The following is a 12,711-nucleotide window of genomic DNA, read 5'->3' as shown; positions in this document are numbered from 1 at the left end:
TGAGGAGTTGCTTCTAGTAGCTGATAATTGTGGTTCTGGCATCGATGGCAGGCTTCCAAGACGTGACGTGTCTTCTGCAGGATCTCTGTGTGCTCCAACTCATAAAGCAGAAAGATGCAGTTTCCGCCATTGTGGGTGTGGCCATTTTACGGCGACCTCTGTTTTTTATCAGACTTGGGGCGAATGACGAAAGACATGGAGCGAACGCAGTGCCCATTGGTGGCCATCCTGGAGCTGCTACACTCTGCTACCTTTGACGCAGCACTTTCAGCCTCGTGAGTTCTTGGCATGAACACTTCCAGTCCCACAACAGTGTTAGAAAGATTTAGTGAAATAATTTCAAAATTTCAGGGAAGAAATACGTGGCTGATAGTTTTAATGTGTTTCGAAACATATCTTCATATCTCCTGACCATATACATCTACGTATATACTCCAAAAGCCACTGTACAGTGAGTGGAGTAAGATATCCTGTACCTCTACTTATCACTTCCTTTCCTCTTCTACTCGCAAATAGGACGAGGGAAAACGACCCTCTGCGTACCTCCATATGAGTCCTGATTTCCCTTATCTTATCTTGTTGGTCCTGATGTGAAATGTACGTTGGCAGCAGTAGACTCGTTCTACGGTCATCGTCAAATACGGGTTCTTTAAATTTTCCTATAATGTTCCTCGAAAAGAAGTCTTCTTTCCCATCTGAGTTCCCAAAGCATATCCATAGTACTTGACGGTTGTTCGAACCTACCAGTAACAAACGTAGCAGCCCACCTCCGAACTGCTTCATTGTCTTCCTTTAATCTGTCCGCCTCCGTAGCGTAGCGGTAGCTTTACCTCCTACCACGGAGGGGGCCCCGGTTCGATTTCCGGCAGGGGACTGGGTGTTTTGTGTCTTTCATCATCACTGAGTCGCAAGTCGCCGATGTGGCGTCAACTAATACGGCGGCCGAATTCCCCCGAATGGGGCCTCCCGGCCAACAATGCCATATCCTCGTTTCATTTTTTCTTTATAGTCCATCAATGCTGACGCTGACTTCACTTGGTCCTCTCCCCTTCTGCTTTATGATACCAATAAACATTTGTGACCTGTTAATATGTTGTGTCTACAGTAGCTGATTATAGGTGCCAGTGATTTAGCTAAGTTCTTTGCCAGCCTGTATGTAGGAAGGCCTATAGCACTTAACCATTAGTCTCAGTGGTATACCACCCTTGCGAATTTTAGGCAAAGCATACAACCTGGGTGGCCGAGGTACTCTTGGCCTTCAATTCCTCGCGGGATTGGCAGACAGGCCGGAGTTCCTTAAAGTTCCCCTGTCTTCCTGCAATGTGTTGATGTGGGATCCCAACTGAGAATTCTGTATGTGCTATTCTTCAACAAGAAGTCGTTGGATACAGATCACAAATACAAGGCGTTTCTGAAACTAATAAACATATGCAATGAATTTTGTTTTTTGATGAACGGGAAACTCAAAAAATTTTTTTCATACCTTTCCATAGGTGTTCAATGTGCCCCACTTGAGACGCAAGGCACATGTCAATGTGGTATTCAGATTGTTCCCACACTGCAGCGAGCATGTCTTGAGTTACAGCTTCCACAGTTGCTACTTTTGTGTTAGCAGAAGAGCCAACACCGTGTTACGAGTGGAGGCCGAAATGCACGCGTTTTAGCTCACGCAGGCTGACGCGAGGAGAGAAGAACTATACTGACGTGAGGTCTGGAACATGACAAGGAATGAGAATTCAGAAAGCGGACGTACTTAGTTTGATACTTTAATCCATTAATGATGAACGTCGCTCTTGACGGTACATGATTCACAATATTATCTGTTCAGAAAACATTCTTGAAGATAGTAATTATAATAACTGAATAGGGCGCCTTGCTAGGTTGTAGCAAATGACGTAACTGAAGGCTATGCTAAACTGTCGTCTCTGCAAATGAGAGCGTATGTAGTGAACCATCGCTAGCAAAGTCGGCTGTACAACTGGGGCGAGTGCTAGGGAGTCTCTCTAGACTAGACCTGCCGTGTGGCGGCGGTCCGTCTGCAATCACTGATAGTGGCGACACGCGGGTTCGACGTATACTAATGGACCGCGGCCGATTTAAAGGCTACCACCTAGCAAGTGTGGTGTCTGGCGGTGACACCACAGCTACTATGCAATGTCTCAGTTCATTCATTGTTGTTGGTAATGGCACATAAACAGAATCTTTTATAAACCCCCACGAGATATAATCACACACAGTGACCTTGGAGCCCAGTAACGTAAGGCTGAATCATTTGGTCCAGCCCGACCGATCCATCGTTCAGTAATCCTTTGAGTTAAAAATTCCCGCACTTCCAGATGCCATTGTGGCGGTGCCCCATCCTGTTAGTAAATGAAGTTGTTCGAATCAGTCTCCAACTGCGGGGAAAGAAATTTCTCAAGCATTTAGAGATATGTGCTTCCAGTAACAGTGTTCTCGGAAAAGAAAAATGGGCCATCCATCTCTTCCCGTGAAACTGCACAAAACACGTTAAATTTTGGGGAGTCCCTCTGACGTAAAATTTCATGTGGTTGTTCCGTACTCCATATTCTCACATCATGACGGTTCAGCTTTCCATTTAGGTGGAATGTTACCTCGTCTCTAAACACTAAGCGTGCAAGAAGACTGTCAACCTCCAAGAACGAAATTGTCAAGAACGAATTTACAGAACTGCACACGTTGTTGTTTGTCACCTTCACGAAGAGCTTGCAGTAGCTGAATTTTATATGGTTTCATGTGTAAACGTCGTCGCAACACACGCCAGACGGCCATCGGAGGCATGCTGAACTGTCGAGCTGGACGGCGAACGGAGTTCGGCCCGGCGATTTGCCTTTACACATACAGCCTGTTTCTCTGGATTGTCCGTGCTATCGTCTAATGCTCTGTGCTGAAGGAGGATACACACCATACCTAGTACGAAAGTCACGCTGAACAGTTATTACTAGACCACGGATTTTTAGGTCGTAAAAAAGTGTGTTTTAGGCACCTAAAATAGGCTCCTTCAGTAGTTCATTTAGGCAATATAAAACCTAAAATAGGCTCTAATAAAAATGATGCTGATAAAACAAAAATAAATTAAAATACACAGTGTTGACAGTATGAACATCTTATTAGTCATCAAAACAAGGAGAATGAATATTTACACAGGTACAGCAATCTACAACATTAATATTGAACATAACTCCAAATATTTTTGAGTTCCTCCAAGATAAAGATTCCGTCAAAAAGATGTGGCAATGGTTTAATTAATACATTCGTAGTTTCACATATTCTGACCGTAGTTTGCTTCACAATAAATAACCAAAATCTTTTCTAGGTTTTCTAGTAAAAAACTGTGGCGCTTGTCAGTCAGAATCAATTTATACGCTGAAAAAGAACGTTCTACATCAACAGATGTGACAGGGGCGTACTTCATTTTCGGCACATGTTGGACAGGAATGCTGCAGTCAGCAGTGCTGGATTTTCCACTAAGTATGTCGGCAGCTGCACACAACTCCTTCAGGCCAGTATTCTTCTGCAAAACCGTTTGCATTTTTGCCCGTACTTTTTCCCCTACTTCACCTGGCGGTTCATTAATTTTCATTTTGACTTCTTCAAGCAAAGAAATATTCTCGTAGATAGGTCTCCCTGAGCCTTCTAATTGTGAAATTATTCTTGCCATAAATGTGTAGTGAGCCCTAATGTAAGATAAGTCCCGTTTTAAAGAAGAATCTTTGAGTAACTCCATTGCTGGAGTTACAGATGCAGCATCCTCCGGTATATTTTCAACCACCTTCTGGAAAGCTGAGAGATACGTACTATAGTATTCTGCTGCTATCAGCCACGTGCCCCAGCGGGTGACAACAGGCTCTGGCGGCAATGGGACATCTGGAAGCTGTTCTTTGAATGCCTGTATTCTTGATGGTGCCTTAACTAAAATTTTCTTCACCATGGATATTACTTTATTTACTTTAGGAAATTGTAGCCTTACTTGCTCTGCTATGCAGTTGATCCCATGCACTACACAAGTTACGTGCAGCATCAATGGATAGAATACTTTTAATAGTTGAAACGCTGCTATCATATATGCAGCAGCATCAGTGACGGCCAGAAGCACCTTATTCTCATCCACTCCGTTTGGGTATAGCACCTTAAGCCCGTTGTTCACAAACTGTGCTATTGTTTGTTGGTTAGTTTTTGCAAGCTGTTTTGAGTAAATCATATGAGCCCTGGATGGAGCATCTGGATCTAGCTTGCGAATAATCAGGTTTGTAATGTCAGTCAGTAGTTTCATCCACAGAAATCCATATACAAGATTCTCCAGCATCTCGGATTCTGTGCAATGCAGCATTGTAAGCTGAATCCACATAATTCTTACGTAGACTCTGCAGGAATAGATTGGTGGCAGTACTTCTCAAGAAAACCTCTGAAAATAGGGTTTTCTAGTTTCCGAAAGGGGATGTTTGCTGCCACAAATCACTGCAGAACTTGTTTTTTTCGGAGCATTCACCAGATTTATTGGTTAAAAGAGTTTGCTTCAATTTTGACTTTCGTTCAACATTAGCTTTATGTGCGATTCCATCTGCATGCTGAGTTAAGTGAGATTTCTTAACACTCGAAACCTAATACGAGAGAAAAGGGAAATGCAGTTTAGAATCGCATATAAAGAGTATTTCGTATTACTAAAGGATAGCGATAAAAAAGAATCCTAATGTGACAGGAAAATAAGAAGTCTAAGAAAAACATCAACTAACCTCCTTGTTGCATGCTTGCTAGAAAATAATTTTCTCTTCTGTTGTATAATGCGGAAATTCTTGAAGCCACTGCCTTATATGAGTAGACTTTGAACTAGCTGTTTTCGGCATGGCGTAGTATTCTCACACAGAAACTAGAATTTATTTTGCACTTGGAACGTCAGTAACACTTAACACGTCGGTCGCTACACAATGTACTGATTTGTTTTCGCTGGGAAAAAGTGAACGATGACGTGTTTTTTTTTTTCCTTTTACTGCGGTGCATGGGAGTGGTAGGGGAAGTACCGTACTCGTCGCTGGACATACGGCACCTGACAGATGGCCGCCCCTTCTGAACAAGCGAATGGAATCTACCGGCGCTTCAGATGAAATCATCTCACTACTGGCAAATTATTTTTCGATCCGGAAAATTCACGTATAATACCTTTCACGAAACAGATTAGTTTGATAGGACTGCCTGTAGACAGCAGCGAGAAAATGCGCGAAGGGCAGTAATTTAGCTATAGATGGCGTGTACGATTAACATTGTGATTTTTTAATCCGTGCTCAGCTTAAGGCCTATGAAACCGTTTCTTTGCGAAAATACAGAGCTGGCCAGAATCCTACGAACGAAATATTTTCAAATATAACATTTAGTACTCCCACGTTCGTTTATAATGTGTAACTCAAATCTTTGACCGGTTCCCATTCGCTCACCGAAGTTAAGCACTGTCGCGCTCAGCGTGTACTTGGATGGATGACCATTCAACCGTGCCGAGTGCTGTTGGTAGTAAGGCAAGCAAAGGAATTGTAAACAGTCTCTAACGACCTTCGCCTTCGATGAGACGTAAAGCCCTAAGTTTATTTCCTTTTTCTAAACTTTGAAAACACAAGAACTCTATGTCAAATTACCGAAATAGGTACTTTTTAGGATTTTGATGCCGAAATAGGCAAAATTAGGCGTCAACGTCGAAATACGCAATTTTAGGTCCTATAGAACTAACGGTATTCAGTTTAGTTAGTCATGAAACGCATAAGTATCAACTTATATGCAAATTGGAGCTTAGGAAAGAAAATAGGTTTTTACATATGAGAAATAAAACACCTATAAACAGTATTTGGTATTAACAGGGATAGCGATATAAGAAAATAAAAAACTACCAACGTGTTAGGCAAATACGATGCATGAGCGCATATCAACTAGCCACCACGCTGCACGCTGGGCATAAAATATTTTTTTCCATCTGTCTTATAATGTGGAAAAACTTGGAGCCACTGTCTTATTTGTTGAAATAGGCACTTTTTAGGATATTAAAGGCGAAATAGGCAAAAATAGGCACTAACGTCGAAATAGGCTTTTTTAGGTCCTGTAGAATTAACGCTATTTAGTGTAAATAGTCATGAAACGCAAGTACAAATTTTTATGCAAATAGCAACTCAGGAACAAAATAGGTTTTTACCTAAAATCCGCGGTCTAGTTATTACGGACCCGCACTGTGCAAAACGTATGGCACAAAACTCTTCCTGTTGTCCCGGCACCATTTTTACCAGAACTGAAGTGGACGCATACTGCTGCTACCTAGCTGGAACCATAGAAAAAAGCGCAGGTGACGCCTGTATATAAGAAGGGTACAAGGACGGAACCTCAAAATTACAGACCAATATCCTTAACATCGGTTTGTTGCAGGATTCTCGAACATATTCTCATCTACATCTACATCTACATTGATACTCCGCAAGCCACCCAACGGTGTGTGGCGGAGGGCACTTTACGTGCCACTGTCATTACTTCCCTTTCCTGTTCCAGTCGCGTATGGTTCGCGGGAAGAACGACTGTCTGAAAGCCTCCGTGCGCGCTCTAATCTCTCTAATTTTACATTCGTGATCTTCTCGGGAGGTATAAGTAGGGGGAAGCAATATATTCGATACCTCATCCAGAAACGCACCCTCTCGAAACCTGGCGAGCAAGCTACACCGCGATGCAGAGCGCCTCTCTTGCAGAGTCTGCCACTTGAGTTTATTAAACATCTCCGTAACGCTATCACGGTTACCAAATAACCCTGTGACGAAACGCGCCGCTCTTCTTTGGATCTTCTCTATCTCCTCCGTCAGACCGTTCTGGTACGGATCCCTCACTGATGAGCAATACTCAAGTATAGGTCGAACGAGTGTTTTGTAAGCCACCTCCTTTGTTGATGGACTACATTTTCTAAGGACTCTCCCAATGAATCTCAACCTGGTACCCGCCTTACCACCAATTAATTTTATATGATCATTCGACTTCAAATCGTTCCGCACGCATACTCCCAGATATTTTACAGAAGTAACTGCTACCAGTGTATGTTCCGCTATCATATAATCATACAATAAAGGATCCTTCTTTCTATGTATTCGCAATACATTACATTTGTCTATGTTAAGGGTCAGTTGCCACTCCCTGCACCAAGTGCCTATCCGCTGCAGATCTTCCTGCATCTCGCTACAATTTTCTAATGCTGCAACTTCTCTGTATACTACAGCATCATCCGCAAAAAGCCGCATGGAACTTCCGACACTATCTACTAAGTCATTTATATGTATTGTGAAAAGCAATGGTCCCATAACACTCCCCTGTGGCACGCCAGAGGTTACTTTAACGTCTGTAGACGTCTCTCCATTGATGACAACATGCTGTGTTCTGTTTGCTAAAAACTCTTCAATCCAGCCACACAGCTGGTCTGGTATTCCGTAGACTCTTACTTTGTTTATCAGGCGACAGTGCGGAACTGTATCGAACGCCTTCCGGAAGTCAAGAAAAATGCATCTACCTGGGAGCCTGTATCTAATATTTTCTGGGTCTCATGAACAAATAAGGCGAGTTGGGTCTCACACGATCGCTGTTTCCGGAATCCATGTTGATTCCTACAAAGTAGATTCTCAGTTTCCAGAAATGACATGATACGCGAGCAAAAAACATGTTCTAAAATTCTACAAGAGATCGACGTAAGAGATATAGGTCTATAGTTTTGCGCATCTGCTCGACGACCCTTCTTGAAGACTGGGACTATCTGTGCTCTTTTCCAATCATTTGGAACCCTCCGTTCCTCTAGAGACTTGCGGTACACGGCTGTTAGAAGGGGGGCAAGTTCTTTCGCGTACTCTGTGTAGAATCGAATTGGTATCCCGTCAGGTCCAGTGGACTTTCCTCTATTGACTGATTCCAGTTGCTTTTCTATTCCTTGGACACTTATTTCGATGTCAGCCATTTTTTCGTTTGTGCGAGGATTTAGAGAAGGAACTGCAGTGCGGTCTTCCTCTGTGAAACAGCTTTGGAAAAAGGTGTTTAGTATTTCAGCTTTACGCGTGTCATCCTCTGTTTCAATGCCATCATCATCCCGTAGTGTCTGGATATGCTGTTTCGAGCCACTTACTGATTTAACGTAAGACCAGAACTTCCTAGGATTTTCTGTCAAGTCGGTACATAGAATTTCACTTTCGAATTCAATGAACGCTTCACGCATAGCCCTCCTTACGCTAACTTTGACATAGTTTAGCTTCTGTTTGTCTGAGAGGTTTTGGCTGCGTTTAAACTTGGAGTGGAGCACTCTTTGCTTTCGCAGTAGTTTCCTAACTTTGTTGTTGTACCACGGTGGGTTTTTCCCGTCCCTCACAGTTTTACTCGGCACGTACCTGTCTAAAACGCATTTTACGATTGCCTTGAACTTTTTCCATAAACACTCAACATTGTCAGTGTCGGAACAGAAATTTTCGTTTTGATCTGTTAGGTAGTCTGAAATCTGCCTTCTATTACTCTTGCTAAACAGATAAACCTTCCTCCCTTTTTTTATATTCCTATTAACTTCCATATTCAGGGATGCTGCAACGGCCTTATGATCACTGATTCCCTGTTCTGTACATACAGAGTCGAAAAGTTCGGGTCTGTTTGTTATCAGTAGGTCCAAGATGTTATCTCCACGAGTCGGTTCTCTGTTTAATTGCTCGAGGTAATTTTCGGATAGTGCACTCAGTATAATGTCACTCGATGCTCTGTCCCTACTACCCGTCCTAAACATCTGAGTGTCCCAGTCTATATCTGGTAAATTGAAATCTCCACCTAAGACTATAACATGCTGAGAAAATGTATTTGAAATGTATTCCAAATTTTCTCTCAGTTGTTCTGCCACTAATGCTGCTGAGTCGGGAGGTCGGTAAAAGGAGTCAATTATTAACCTAGTTCGGTTGTTGAGTGTAACCTCCACCCATAATATTTCACAGGAACTATCCACTTCTGGCAGAAGTAAAGCTGTGAGTACCGGTCGTGAGTCGTGCTTCGGTAGCTCAGTTGGTAGAGCACTTGCCCGCGAAAGGCAAAGGTCCCGAGTTCGAGTCTCGGTCGGGCACACAGTTTTAATCTGCCAGGAAGTTTCATATCAGCGCACACTCCGCTGCAGAGTGAAAATCTCATTCTGGAAATATCCACTTCTACTTCACTACAGGATAAACTACTACTAACAGCGACGAACACTCCACCACCGGTTGCATGCAATCTATCCTTTCTAAACACCGTCTGTACCTTTGTAAAAATTTCGGCAGAATTTATCTCTGGCTTAAGCCAGCTTTCTGTACCTATAACGATTTCAGCTTCGGTGCTTTCTATCAGCGCTTGAAGTTCCGGTACTTTACCAACGCAGCTTCGACAGTTGACAATTACAATACCGATTGCTGCTTGGTCCCCGCATGTCCTGACTTTGCCCCGCACCCGTTGAGGCTGTTGCCCTTTCTGTACTTGCTCAAGGCCATCTAACCTAAAAAACCGCCCAGCCCACGCCACACAACCCCTGCTACCCGTGTAGCCGCCTGTTGCGTGTAGTGGACTCCTGACCTATCCAGCGGAACCCGAAACCCCACCACCCTATGGCGCAAGTCGAGGAAGCTGCAGCCCACACGGTCGCAGAACCGTCTCAGCCTCTGATTCAGACCCTCCACTCGGCTCTGTACCAAAGGTCCGCAGTCAGTCCTGTCGACGATGCTGCAGATGGTGAGCTCTGCTTTCATCCCGCTAGCGAGACTGGCAGTCTTCACCAAATCAGATAGCCGCCGGAAGCCAGAGAGGATTTCCTCCGATCCATAGCGACACACATCATTGGTGCCGACATGAGCGACCACCTGCAGATGGGTGCACCCTGTACCCTTCATGGCATCCGGAAGGACCCTTTCCACATCTGGAATGACTCCCCCCGGTATGCACACGGAGTGCACATTGGTTTTCTTCCCCTCTCTTGCTACCATTTCCCTAAGAGGCCCCATTACGCGCCTGACGTTGGAGCTCCCAACTACCAGTAAGCCCACCCTCTGCAACTGCCCGGATCTTGCAGACTGAGGGGCAACCTCTGGAACAGGACAAGCAGCCATGTCAGGCCGAAGATCAGTATCAGCCTGAGACAGAGCCTGAAACCGGTTCGTCAGACAAACTGGAGAGGCTTTCCGTTCAGCCCTCCGGAATGTCTTTCGCCCCCTGCCACACCTTGAAACGATCTCCCACTCTACCACAGGTGAGGGATCAGCCTCAATGCGGGCAGTATCCCGGGCAACCACAGTCGTAGTCCGATCAGGGGATGCGTGGGACGAGCTGGCCGTCCCCGACAAACCCCCATCCGGACCCTCACAGTGATGCCCATTGGCAACAGCCTCAAGCTGTGTGACCGAAGCCAACACTGCCTGAAGCTGGGAGCGAAGGGATGCCAACTCAGCCTGCATCCGAACACAGCAGTTGCAGTCCCTATCCATGCTAAAAACTGTTTTGCAAAGAACGTCTGAACTAATCTACAGAGAGCGCAAACAAATCGATAAAATTTAAACGGTTATTAAAATACAAGATTGCCTAGTAAATGCAGTAATGCTGCTACTTGCGCACTGCTGACACTGCTCGGCGGCGGAAGGAGACTAAGCGAAATTACACTATTCAGGTACTAAAACGCGATGCTACACTCTCAAATACTACAATACGCCCGAAATTTATGAATTAAACAATGCAAGTACCAAAAACACGCAAAGAAATTAAGAATTAAACTATGTAACAAATGAGTGAGCTAGGAGTATACGACTTGCTGCTCAGCTGCTTATCCAACGGCGGCAGGGAGCACACTGACTGTGACCAACCGACACTGGCCGTTCAAAACAAAAACAGTAGACAAACGACTACGCGAATTTACACTATTCAGGTACTAAAACGCGATGCTACAACTCTCAAATACTATAATACGCCCGAAATTTATGAATTAAACAATGCAAGTACCAAAAACACGCAAAGAAATTAAGAATTAAACTATGTAACAAACGAGTGAGCTAGGAGTATACGACTTGCTGCTCAGCTGCTTATCCAACGGCGGCAGTTCGAATATAATGAATTTCCTTGAGACAGAAAAGTTCATGCATCAGCACGGCTTTAGAAAGCATCACTCCAGCGAAACGCAACTCGCCCTTTTTTCTCTTGCGAACCATGCATTAAGGGTATCAGATGGATGCCATATTCCTTGACTTCCGGAAAGCGTTTGACTAGGTGCCCCACTGCAGACTCCTAACTAAGGTACGAGCTTATGGGATTGCTTCCCAAATATGTGAGTGGCTCGAAGACTTCTTAAGTAATAGAACCCAGTACGTTGTCCCCGATGGTGAGTGTTCATCGGAGGTGAGGGTATCATCTGGAGTGCCCCAGGGAAGTGTGGTGGGTCCGCTGTTGTTTTCTATCTACATAAATGATCTTTTGGATAGGGTGGATAGCAATGTGCTGCTGTATGCTGATGATGCTGTGGTGTACGGGAAGGTGTCGTCGTTGAGTGACTGTAGGAGGATACAAGATGACTTGGGCAGGATTTGTGAGTGGTGTAAAGAATAGCAGCTAACTCTAAATATAGATAAATGTAAATTAACGGAGATGAATAGGAAAAAGAATCCCGTAATATTTGAATACTCCATTAGTAGTGTAGCGCTTGACACAGTCACGTCGATTAAATATTTGGGCGTAACACTGCAGAGCGATATGAAGTGAGACAAGCACGTAATGGCAGTTGTGGGGAAGGCGGATAGTCATCTTCGGTTTTTGGTAGAATTTTGGGAAGATGTGGTTCATTTGTAAAGGAGACCGCTTATAAAACACTAATACAACCTATTCTTGAGTACTGCTTGAGCGTTTGGGATCCCTATCAGGTCGGATTGAGGAAGGACATAAAAGCAATTCAGAGGCGGGCTGCTAGATTTGTTACTGGTAGGTTTGATCATCACGCGAGTGTTACGGAAATGCTTCAGGAACTCGGGTGGGAGTCTCTGGAGGAAAGGAGGCGTTCTTTTCGTGAATCACTACTGAGGAAATTTAGAGAACCAGCATTTGAGGCTGACTGCAGTACAATTTTACGGCCGCCAACTTATATTTCGCGGAAACACCACAAAGATAAGATAAGAGAGATTAGGGCTCGTACAGAGGCATATAGCCAGTCATTTTTCCCTCGTTCTTTTTGGGAGTGGAACAGGGAGAAAAGATGCTAGTTGTGCTACGAGGTACCCTCCGCCACTCACCCTATGGTGGATTGCGGAGTATGTATGTAGATGTAGATGTAGACCATGTAAAACTCGAGTGTTTGTTCTTTCCAACAGAAAGTTGTTCACGCACATATCTAAATAACAATAGTTATGATTCTTCACTTTAAACTTCCAGGCTGATAGGCCGTGGTCGAAGTATAAAACTCTCTCCTGACGTTTCGACCACGGCCTATCAGCCCGGAAGTTTTAAGTGAAGACAATACTGGCCGTGAAAGCTTACATTGTATGAATAGTTATGATTATTTTCTAAATCGAATGATTCCTTTTGATACACCCTGTATAATCTATGGCTGGAGAGGGCGCCACTTCAGTACACTCCATTCCTGTGATGTAATCACAGGCAGACATAGCCCCTGACGATGATAATGGAGGGAATCATCAAAAGCTTGTGATTTTATCCGAATTT

This window comes from Schistocerca piceifrons, chromosome 3 (genome assembly GCF_021461385.2).
Source record: "Schistocerca piceifrons isolate TAMUIC-IGC-003096 chromosome 3, iqSchPice1.1, whole genome shotgun sequence".
Classification (NCBI taxonomy): domain Eukaryota; kingdom Metazoa; phylum Arthropoda; class Insecta; order Orthoptera; family Acrididae; genus Schistocerca; species Schistocerca piceifrons.
The sequence above is the reverse complement of the archived record's forward strand: the minus strand, read 5'-3'. Positions refer to the sequence as shown.